This window comes from Xyrauchen texanus, chromosome 23 (genome assembly GCF_025860055.1).
Source record: "Xyrauchen texanus isolate HMW12.3.18 chromosome 23, RBS_HiC_50CHRs, whole genome shotgun sequence".
Taxonomy (NCBI): Eukaryota; Metazoa; Chordata; class Actinopteri; order Cypriniformes; family Catostomidae; genus Xyrauchen; species Xyrauchen texanus.
Genome location: NC_068298.1, coordinates 20,947,127 through 20,959,552, shown reverse-complemented (window position 1 = coordinate 20,959,552; position 12,426 = coordinate 20,947,127). Strand labels below are relative to the sequence as shown.

The 12,426-nt window shown below is 38.4% G+C and overlaps 1 protein-coding gene across 1 annotated transcript in view; it reads right to left on the bottom strand.

Annotated features, from left to right (window-relative positions):
• The window catches only part of si:dkey-237h12.3 (teneurin-3), a 197,961-nt gene that overhangs the window by 151,723 nt on the left and 33,812 nt on the right, over positions 1-12,426 (bottom strand). The window lies entirely within an intron of this gene.

The following is a 12,426-nucleotide window of genomic DNA, read 5'->3' as shown; positions in this document are numbered from 1 at the left end:
GAGGCAACTTCCTCAATTTATCTTTGTGACCTACAAAGTGGGCAGTAGAGGTCCTGACCTGTGCACGTTCACCCTCACACAGACAGGCAAAATCAATATATTATAGGAAGAAAAGTACCCAGTATAATGAAAATGGGTGGCTGGGCACAAAGCATTTAGAGCTTGTTGCTGGTGGCAGAAAAAGTAATTCTCATAGAAATTTGCAAAGAAAAGCAGATGAAAATTATAATTTGCATGCAATGAAATATAAATAAACAAACTATGGTACTACTATTGCATAAAAGGTTATAAATAGATCAGAACTATTTATACAAGGGCATAAACACATTCCTCTCCCATTAAATGAAAGTTTGGATGATTGGTCTTGGCAGGATTGTTTGTGTTTAATGTATTCAAGTGGTGAGTGCCAGCTTTCATCCCCAAGTGAAAACTGAGAGGGTGGCAGCTTTTATTTGTCAGACGAAAAATAAATAATTATTTTGTATAGCACCATCAGAGGAGTCTGAATTCTTTTCACAAAACTTTGTCTGCTATGAGAGATTTAAAACCTTGAATTTTTACTTATTCTGTTAAGACGAATGTTTGCATCTGGTGAAGTTTAGAGACAATTAATGTATTGACCTGTTGGATAGAAACAGATGTAGTCGCCTACCAAAATATCAGTCTGCCTAATTTGCAATCACATGCAATCTCTTGTGATAATTGTGGCAGACTCTGCCTTCACTGCCAAGGAGGAAGACGGAACCGAATTGAAAAATCAACAGAACTTTAAAAATCAAACTCAAATTTAAAAAGTACAATGAAACATAGACACACACACAGACATGTGCATCTCTCTCTCTCTCTCTCTCTCTCTCTCTCTCTCTCTCTGGCATCTCCGGCTCATCCTTATCCCTCTCCCGGCTGATTAGGACGATTCAGCGCCAGGTGTGTGTCCTCACGGCCCGGCCACGCCCTCCTCCGCATCACACTGCTCCACCACCTGATTCAGGCCGGGAGAAATCTCTGGCTTAACGTAATCCCTTCCTTTCCTTGAGGGGAGGTATTGCTCTTCCGGCAGTCCTTTTGCAGGCATATCTTCCCTGCCTCTTTGGACCCTGGGACAGACGAGGGGAAGGAGAGGTGAGAGTGAAAGAGCGAGGGGGAGAGACAGAGAGATAAAGGGAAAAAAAAAAAATTCTGGTCCCCAACCACTCAGCCATTCCGAGGACGGCCAGCTGGGGAGCAGTCCTCCACGACAGCGGCCGATGGCACAGAACCTCGCCTACTGGTGGATGGCAGCGAGCTCCTTCGCCTCCCAGTTGACGTCAACCGCTCTTCCGCCGTCCAGCGAACAGCAGCGAGCTCCCCCACCCCCTGGCATAAGGTAGCGGCTCCTCCACCCTCTAGCGACCATCAGCGGCTCCTTCGCTTCCATGCACAACTCACTATGCGACCCAACTAGAGTGAGAACAGCATTATAGTGACCACGAGGAGGTTAACCCAACATGACTCTACCTACCCTAGCAACCGGGCCAATTGGTTGCTTAGGAAGACTGACTGGAGTCACTCAGCATGCCCTGTATTCAAACTTACGACTCCAGGTGTGGTAGTCAGTGTCTTTACTTGCTGAGCTACCCAGGCCCTGGCAAGGGCTCTGACAGTGCGTCTTCCTCCTATTGCGGATTTCGTCACTAATGTGGCAGACTGTGCCTTTCCTACCAAAGAGGAAGCAGGAACTGGAGTGACCAATCAACAGAATTTTAAATGTAAAATTCTAATTTAAACAGTACAATGAAACATAGCTGCACACACACAGACATGTGCATCTCTCTCTCTCTCTCTCTCTCTCTCTCTCTCTCTCTCACTGGATTCTCTGGCTCTTATGGAATAAGTTTCCACTGCTATGCCAACGATATCCAATTTATATATCTTCAAAACCTGATGAGATTTCACAATTCTCCAAATTAGCAGAGTGAATCAATGAAATAAAAGATTGGATGGTCAGATATTTCCTTCTACTCGATTCTGACAAAACAGGTACTAATTATTGGACCAACAAACTCTAAAAATAAGCCCCTAAAATATCATTTGAATCTCGATGGATGTACAGTTACATCATCATCTACAGCAAAGATGTTATATTTGATACCAATCTGTCCTTTGAAAATCAAATTACCAATGTTTGCAGAACAGCATTCTTCCACCTAAGAAATATTGCTAAATTATGGCACATGCTCTCTGTTGCTGATGCTGAAAAACAAATTAATGCGTTCATGACCTCAAGACTAGATTTTTCTAATGCATTACAGGGAGGATGTCCAGCAAGATCAATAAATAAACTTCAATTGGTTCAAAATGCAGCAGCCAGAGTGCTAACGAGAACCAAGAAATATGATCATATTAGCCCCATTTTATCATCGTTACATTGGCTACATGTTAAATTCCATATTAATTTTTAAATTCTGTTAACTACATACAAAGCTTTGAATGGTCTAGCTCCGCAGTCTACACTATATGTACACTATATTCCATGTTCATTACGATCGCAAAATTCTGGCATGATAATAGTTCCTAGAATATCAAAATCCACAAAAGGAGGTAGATCCTTTTCATATTTGGCTCCTAAATATTGGAATAGCCTCCCTAACACTGTTCGAGATGCAGACACACTCCCTCAGTTTAAGTCTAGACTAAAGACTCATCTATTTAGCCAGGCATACACCTATTCTATCCTTCAACCCACAATTGCTTTAGTTTAGTAAAGCGGAACCAGAAACCAGAAACAATGATCATGATCTATAACTCTGCAAAAAATTGAATGGCATCTATTCTTATATTATTTTATTTGTTTCCCTGTCTCAGCCTCGGAACTCCTATCCTGAGATCACCATAACAGGCTGGCTCAAGCTCCATTCCTGCTTCGTGTTGGACTCCACTGCTACGTGTCGCTGTGTGATGATGATTAAATGCAGCTGGTGCCAGCCAAACATCACTTAAGTTTATTATGATGGACTTCAGAGGATGAACTGATGCCAACTCCAACCATAAGACATAGGATACTTCAGATGCCATTGTCTGAACCTTGGAGTTAGGATGGACCACACCGAACCTCACCGAAATTACCGGCTAGGTTGAACTGAGATGCACCTCACTGATCTCTGATGGCATCACCTCGGCCTATTGATGGACTACACTCTTGAAATGGAATAAATAGACTAACAATTGCCAACAAAAGGCTTCATCAGCCAATTAACAAGTACAATTGCATCTATGTGAACTTCTGTAGTTATTCCAGGATTAGTTCATACAAAATTTTGTTTAAACACTGTGCCTTAACACTTACTTAGTTTAATAATTTTAAACCATGACTTGCAGTATAAATAAGTAATATTGGCATTATATTCATTATGTGGTTTCTCCCAAGGTTATTTTTCTCCAACTAACCAACAACTTATGGAGTTTTGTGTTCCTTGCCACAGTAGACTTCGGCTTGCTCACTAGGGTTATAAATACAATTATCATTTAGTTACTTATTTTTAAACACGATTCACAATCATATTTTATCTAATTACACAATGATGACTCATCGACCTTATAGACATTACAGTTTTATCTTCTGTTAATGCCTGATCTTCTGTAAAGCTTCTTTGAAACCAGGGCTCTACAGTGAGAGTATTTCACTCGCATTTGCCCCTAAAAATAGATATGTGCGAACTGGAAAAATTATTTACGAGCACAGTGTGCGATTAAAGATTACAAACGTAACCCCCCCTTTTTAAGATATTTGTTTAAAAATTACAAAACCCACATTCCACAAGCAGAGTTTTCTGTGATGACGTGGTCCAGTCAGAGAGAGAAAGGTAAACAATAGAAAAAAGTAGCGGTATAGGTGACATCGCATTTTATTTTAAGCGAAAAATAGATGAGGAGAAAGAGGAATTTGGCGAGGGGGGTTCGCAAGGTTCAACTAACGAAGTCTCTTCAGAAGGTTTACCGGAGACGGCTAATGTTAGGGATGCTGAGAGCAAAGCTACCGTGTCCACAGCTGTCACTTCAACGTCCACTGTAGCCGGTGAAGGGAGAACATATAGATTCAATGCAAATTGGCTCAAAATGTTCCCATGGCTAGAGTTCGAAAACAACGTCATGTTCTGCAAATATTGTAGAGGGCAGAAACAGGTGGGCAACTCGTCCTTCGTGTCAGAAAACCCGCATCTGAAATAGTGATGGGTCATTTGCGAAGTCGGCTCTTAGGTGAACGTTGGGAGCCGGCTCGCATATCAGAATCTATTTATAAAAATATATAAAAAAAAAATTAAGATATGAATAATCAAAAGATTTAAAAATAACGAAAAAAACAAATGAAATAATATAGGCCTAAATGCTCAAGCGCACACATTAGTTCTGACAGTCTGCTCAGACTAAAAGCCTCACCTGTTGTTCCTGTCAATCAGACACGCAGTGTCAACCAATGAACCAAAGATGCGTGAGGGAGGGCGGAGCCAATATATGTCGTTCAGATTGTATTTGAATTGTTACATTTATATGCACTTTTGTTTATATACATTGAAAAGTTGTACTTTATATGCACATGTGAAATAACATCCTTCTTTTTTACATTTATTTCAATTTGTGGGATGTTGCATTTTTGCTAATTATTTATTTTTCTTTGATATGGTGCATTATTCTATTATCAGTAGGCTACTGCCGCTACCAACATGCATACTACGTAGTTTGCGTAGGGCATCAACTCCCTAGGGGGCACCATCTAGGATGGCACCAGAAAGTCCACCGGCTGCCCTTACTCGTTCGCTATACGTTATTCAAGGACCCGAAAGCAGTTGTGAAACGCTCATATCACGTGTAGGGCATCAATTTGGCCAGCGGTGGCCCTGTCTATTATGCTGTTCAGACCGTATTCGTTTTGAATGGTTAGATTTATATGCACTTTGTTTATATACAATAAGTTATACTTTAAATGCAAATGTTTAATAGCATTCTTTTTCATAACAAATCAATGCATTTTTAAATACATTGTGGTTAAGGTAGAGTATAATTTCATTTAATAATTTAATTCAAATTGTTTTAACACCAATAATGAAAAGAGCCGGAATGCCCATCGCTAATCTGAAAAGAGATAGTGTAGCGAAACATCTCATGGCGGCATATCCAGCGCTCTGGATGAGACCGGAGAAACCATCAAGCTCGGTGTCAGCAGCCTTGAGGAGGCAAGCGCTGCAGTCTGAGGAGGAGAAGAGGAAGCAGCTGAAAATAAAGATAAGCATCGCATACTTCATTGTGAAAGAAGAAGAACCTTTCGTCAAATTTGGGCCACTTATCAGACTCCACCACAAAAACTGAGTTTACATTAATCCCACATACGACAATGTGTGGAGATGATCGGTCAAATTGCTGACATAATGAGAGATCGCTGGCTGACCTCTAAGTATGCCTGACGGTCAACATACAAAAGCAGCTGGACAACTGATATCCTTTGATTTTAGCAGGCATGGGTGTGATTTGGGTGGTATCTGCTGTCCCTTAGTACACGCGCACACACTCATACACGCAGTATAAATATGTATGTAATAAATTGTTTGTTAATAAACTCTGTATTTAATTTTCACTGTGCTCCTAAACTTCTTTGTGTGCTCCTACATTTTTTCATTTAGGAGTGCATGTACTCCTTGGGAAAAAAGTTAGCATAGAGCCCTGGAAACGATGTGTGTTGCGAAAGGCGCTATACAAGTAAAATTGGCTTGACTTGATTATGGAGCATTTAAACCTTTTATGGAGCATTTAAACTTTTTGGGAATAAAGGCTAAACCAGATAATTACCTTAACCGCTGATGAGGATATAAATGTAGTCAACTTTAAGAGATGGACAGACGAGCTACACTGTGAAATCATTACTTCAGATCAGGAATAATTGTGCTCAGGTTAGTTTATAAATAAATTCATGAGAATCATTAGGTGTGAATCTTGTGATACAGTACACAAACATGGACATTTTAAGGAGTGGAAAATGAATATGATGTAGTATCTTAGTGAATGTTACACTCAACAAGCTCCAGACGCGCAGGTTATCTTAAAAGTGTGATTTGCAGTGTTTCAGGGAAACACATTCCTAGAAATCTTACTCCATTCTAACTGTAGATGAGACACTCTCTGAATTGTGGGAGAGAAAAGTTTATTTTAAAGCATTGCAGTGGCCATAAAACAGTAGCCTTTATAGTGTACAGAAAATCATATTCCATTATTCGTAAATTATGAGTCCTTGAGTAAACACTACATTTGAGATGCACCATAAATGTACCAAAAGAATGTAAGTGCCAAAGCATATGTCAAAAACTTTTCTGTTGCCTGTGATTCATAACTTAACAAATATTGTTCTATTACTCCACTTTCTTTTATCAATATTACAAAATGGCAAGAGGACACAATCTTGCATTTTCATGATGCCGTTTGAATATTTTCCCCTTCATCATAAAATATTGCAGTCTAGTTTCACAGTTGGACAATTAGAAATTCCAAGTCAAGTTTGCAAATTGTTTCCAGAACAATTTTATATTCAGAATTAATGGCACAACTCTCCAAAAACCCTAAACCCCTAAAAAAGAGACCCCCAATCTGAGTTATAAGAGCTTTTAAAAAATTGCATAGATCAATAGTCTACAGCTGTAGACTGTAAAATATGGCAAAGTCTTCTTGCTAAACCATAACAGAAAAAGAAGTGCAGACAAAGAGGCAATATGACACATAGTAATTATTACTATCAGTCTTGCACTGCTTATAAAAATAAAGCTGCACTGGCACTCTGCATGACCTGGTTCGTCTGATGCAGAAAATCAGTGACTCTGCACTGGCCTCTCATGGGTGTTAACTTAGACCATCAGACCAGACCAGACAAATCATACACATTCCCTGCCACCAGCAGTAATGAGAATGCATCAAACACAGGCCTCATCAGCGTTGCTGTTTGAAGTTTTGAACTGCATGCCCACAGAAAAAAAGGAAAACACTGCAAAAACTATACTTGTATGGTTTGCTGGCCATTTTGAGAACATACCCAATTCTTTGTGAGACACATTGAAGCTCTAAGCTGTCGCAGATGGCTGTACACAGTTGTGGAAAAGTAGAAATGCATATGGAAAACAAGCTGCCCTTGAAGTCTGCAATGATCAGTGGAGCAAACACATTGATGTCATAAAGTGAGGCTGGGCAATGTTCACAGCCATGACAGATGGTTGGTTAAGCATCCAGTGGAAGGGTGAGGGTGGGCCTTCATGGACACACTCACCCAGACCTGCCTCTGTCTGCCCCACTGGGAGTGTGAAGACATGAGCAGACGTTTTTCATAGAAGTCTGTTATGATTATGATATGCTTTCCATAGAGGGATTTCTCACCAGTTGAATTTGCTATGGCAGATATAGTTAACGCGCATGAGCAACAAATTCTCCCTTATTGTGCTTAATGGAAATGTGGAGCAGAGACTACACGACACATAGGGGAAAAGTGTTCCTCTCTGATCTCATAATGATATTTCAGAACAGAGACCGCAGCCCCCCTTGACCTTAGGGGGTGAGAATGTACACACACACACACACACACACACACACACACACACACACACACACACACACACACACACACACACACTGCCTATATACAAACCTCTCATTTAAACACAAGCCCAAACACTAGATAGATAGATAGATAGATAGATAGATAGATAGATAGATAGATAGATAGATAGATAGATAGATAGATAAGACAGACAGACAGACAGACAGACAGACAGACAGACAGACAGACAGACAGACAGACAGATAGATAGAAAGATAGATAGATAGATAGATAGATAGATAGATAGATAGATAGATAGATAGATAGATAGATAGATAGATAGATAGATAGAAAGCTTAAGAGGCACCCTAGTTCCTGATAGGGTCATTTATCCTCTGGTTATAGCGATCAGGCCAGACAAAAGCAGGGGGCAGCTGGGTTTACAGGCTATTTCCTGGCCAAATGAAAGCTTCTCTAACTTTTGTTCACGGTGATGACTTCTGTCACAATGTCTTACTTGGCCAGACTGTAGAGGGTTCTAACATCCCTTACAGGAATACAAATTAGCTAAAGCTCCTTTAAGGGAAAAAAAAATGTTCTCCCAACTCTGAAATAAAGCCTGGCCTATCCATGCTATTGTTTGATGACAAACCTTTTGGTATGAGAAAGGTCTTACTTAAAGAGTCACTTAATAAGTAAGGCTCTAACATTAATTAATCCCGTTTATAGTTCTCTAAATATGCATATCCTGTATGTTCACTTAGTCATTAATACTTCAACTGAAAATATAGTGTTTTATTCGGGACTCAAAGCTCTTTTTCACTTTTGTGTTTCAAATTCACTCATAATTTGCTCACCCTCATGCCATCCCAGATGTAAACGAACACAAACGCAGCTCTTTAGGTCCACACAGTGCAAGTTAATGGTGGCCACACATTTAAAGCTCTAAAAAGGAGATAAAGTCAGAATACATGTAATCAATAAAACTCAAGTGGTTTAATCAATGTCTTCTGAAGCGATCCAGTTGGTTTTGGGTGAAAACAGACCAAAATATAACTCCTTTTTCACTGCAAGTCATGCAATTGCAGTCTCTATGCACAATCATGATTTCAAGCTTGACTACACTTTCTAGTGCTAGACACATGCGGAGAGCACTAGGTGGCATTTTAGGAAGAGTAATCAAGCTTGAAATCATGATCACCAAGGAGAATGCTGTCAAGATTTACAGTAAAAAAGGAGTTATATTTTAGTCTCTTCTCACCCATGAGCAAATGGATCACTTCAGGAGACATTGATTAATCCACTGGAGAATTATGTTTATGCTGACTTCTTTTTGGAGCTTCAAAGGCCTGTCCACCATTCACTTACATTGTATGGAACTACAGAGCTGAAATATTCTTCTAAAAATCTTAATTTCTGTTCTACAGAAGACAGAAAGTCATACACACACATCGTACACAGAGAATTTTCATTTTTGTGTGAACTAATATCAGAGAGGAAAGCAATTCCATGCAAACATCTGGTTACAACTTACAGAAATGAAAGAATTGTATGTCTATATTTACCAAAATTTAATTTGACCCAACTTACAGCACCTTTACTGAAATACAGTTTTATAGCCTATATTGAAAGGAGCCTAGTTTGGATGGTCCCTGAGCCACCAGTGTTTAAAACTAGGGATGACCCAATAAGCTTTTTTGGGCCCGATCCGATATTTAAATATGAAATATCTGCCGATACCGAGTCCCGATCCGATACTTGTATTTGCCAAGATAATTGTAAACTAAGTAACTAAAAGATTTCTTCAGCTTAATGCATTTAACTTAGTGCAGCTAGCATTTTTATAAAACTCACATATAAAATCAACTTCTACTTAGAATGGTGTAATAGCTTATTTTAAGTTGAATATTCAGGTACAAAAATAAATCACAAATCCACTGAGTTCTGTATGGATGAATAGATAGGTTACATACACTACCGTAACGACTCTAGAAAATGGGCAATTTCATATTCATACACATGTAATTCTTACACATTTTTAAAAATAAACCGGCATATTCATCTCAATTACATCATGTCTGAAAGTTTAAATTCGTGAATGCTTAGAATTGCCAACAACTCACCCTCCATAGGCCATTCTGTCATGCTTCAAGGGCTGAGAAAGCACCCATTAATTAGAGGAGCAGTGTATTTGTGATTGCCTACATGCCAATCGCCGATTACGGATTTAAGACGAATATCGGCCGATTTTGATCGGCGGATGATCAATCGGAACATCTATATTTAAAACATGCTATAAATCTTCAAGCACTTCATAAAAAGTGATAATCTTAAAAAAAAAATCAGCAGAAAATATGGTTTGTAAAGCAGACTGTGACATATGACCCTTTGTTGAATTTATGTCTGAAAATGGGTGGGTTTTCTCCTTAAATGCCTCATAGGTGGTTCTTTATATTTGGTCACTTGTTTCCCAGCGTGATGCAATCTTGTGTTGAATTTTATCTCATTGCTTTTGTCAGATACTTTCTTAAAAGTTCACTTTTAACAATTTTTGACAGAATGCATTGAAAATATAATGTAAGAGAGAAATATTTAATGTATAATGAAGCTAGATAGAAATCACTTAAGCATAAATATGCATATGAGCATTTAATCTGTTTAATTTAAACAAAAACAATATTTAAAGATAGGATTCTAGAGAGTGAATGAGATGAGAAATGTAGCAGGTTAGCTACAAGGATGATGTAGCCTGTTTCAAGTTGCGTTCATCACCCTGCAGCCGAGAAGCTCTAAGAGCATTAGCCACATAAGTTTTACTGCTGCTACTTTCTTGTCAAAGGTGCTGTTTATCCGTGCAATGTAACAAAACTAGACAGCACACATACGCATTCAGCATAGACAGCTTTGTGAATATGATGACAGCAATCCAGTTTTGCCACGTTGTCCCACTGGCTTGCAGTGTGAATAGTCTAAAAAACACCATGTGCGTGTGAAATTATTTCTTGTTTTGTACCATTAGTTGTTAAATATCAGTGTTTCCCATTAATTACCTAGATCTAATTTGTACTGCCACAGTTTCATAATGAACTAGGACTGGGCTGTTTTTCAGGTTTTTCCGATTAATTTGCGTTTTGACACAATTGTTTTGTTTATTTTTTAGAGAGATATAGAGAATTAAAAAAAGAAATATTGCAAATGCTCAAGTTAGATACATTGTAAATCCATCAAAGGCTGAATAATAAAGAGATAAATTATTAATAACGCTTGTCTTAATTCCACTCACAATCTGATCAGCTGCACGTGTGTGGCACACTTCACATGAATGTGACAGGTTAACAACACAGAGGCGTGCATATGTTTATGAACGGTCTCCTTTCTTTTCTTTTTACCCATAAAAAAGCAGGAGTTAAGTGACAGTTACGGGCACTTCATTTCAAATCATGGAGTGGTTATACAGTATATGGGTGAATCAAACATCCGCCGCTCCTTTTACCATGATTTAGATAGATTGCTAATTCGTGGGTTCAAGCCCCAACACCACCAAGACACCACTGTTGGGCCCTTGAGCAAGGCCCTTGAACCTATCTGCTCCAGGGGCGCCGTATCATGGCTGACCCTGCACTCTGACCCCAGCTTAGCTGGGATATGTGAAAAATAAATAATTTCACCATGTATATGCAGAAATGTATGTATAATGTGTGACAATTGGTCAAATTAAATTAAATTAAATTAAATTAATTATTGATTTGTTCTGTGACATGTTTCAAGTGTACTGCATCTATAGCCAACATTTGGCAAGCAATAATTTTTACAAACTTTGCGAGTTGAATTGTAATGATGAAATTCTCAAATATCTTTAACATTGTGATTTGCGCCGTTGCTTATGGCAAAGCATCTCTCAATGCCAGTCAGTTTACAATTTTATCATTATCAATGTACGACAACAAACAGATAACGTTACTGCAGAAGTTATCATTGACAATTAACGTTAAAGTTAACGTTACCTAATGGCATTACCTGTCAGTCTCCTCGCTTATGTCGACTGACATATCTGGCTTCTTATCATGAAAAACAATGTATAATGTATGTAACGTTATATTTAGCTAACTAACGTTAGCTAATATCTAACATTAAAGTTATTACCAGGGGCTCTGACAAAGTAACTATATTCAGCATCTGAGGAGCAAGTTGGCTCATCATGTAGGCCTAAGTTAGGCTATTTGTAATATTAAATATTTGAGATGAAGTAATGCTACTGTTTTAACTCTTGTTTACAATGCTTTGTGGGTTTGACTTTTGGTAACACTTTATTTTGATGGTCCCAAGTAGACATTTAACTGACTATAAGTGACTTATCAACTGGCTTTCTATAGCTAGTAAACAGTGTTTCAACAAACATTCAGTAGACTTTCAGTAGCCTGTATATAGATCTTTATTAATGATCTTTTCATGAACTGATGTTCTCAACAATAATGTAAGTAGGTCATTATAAGTGAGCTATATACAGAGTGGGGAACGTCAGGTCTCAGGGCCATATAAGGCCCGCAAGGCCATTTGAGAAATAATTTGAAAAGCAAAAAATGGCCTTGATTTAATTAACCTGAGAAATGAAATTCGTTTCAAATAATGTTTAAAATTTATTTTAAATTATAACAACACAAAATATTTTATAATAGACAGACCTTTTAGAGTTTTTGGTGTGTGAGAACATAACAGAATGCATACATTAACTTCAACCCACAATCAGAAATTGCAGGCAATTGTATGGCCCGCAAATAATTTCAAAAATATTCAAATGGCCCTTAAAGGAAAAAAGGTTCCCCACCCCTGATATACAGGCTACTGAAAGTCTCTGAATGTTTGTTGAAACACTGTTT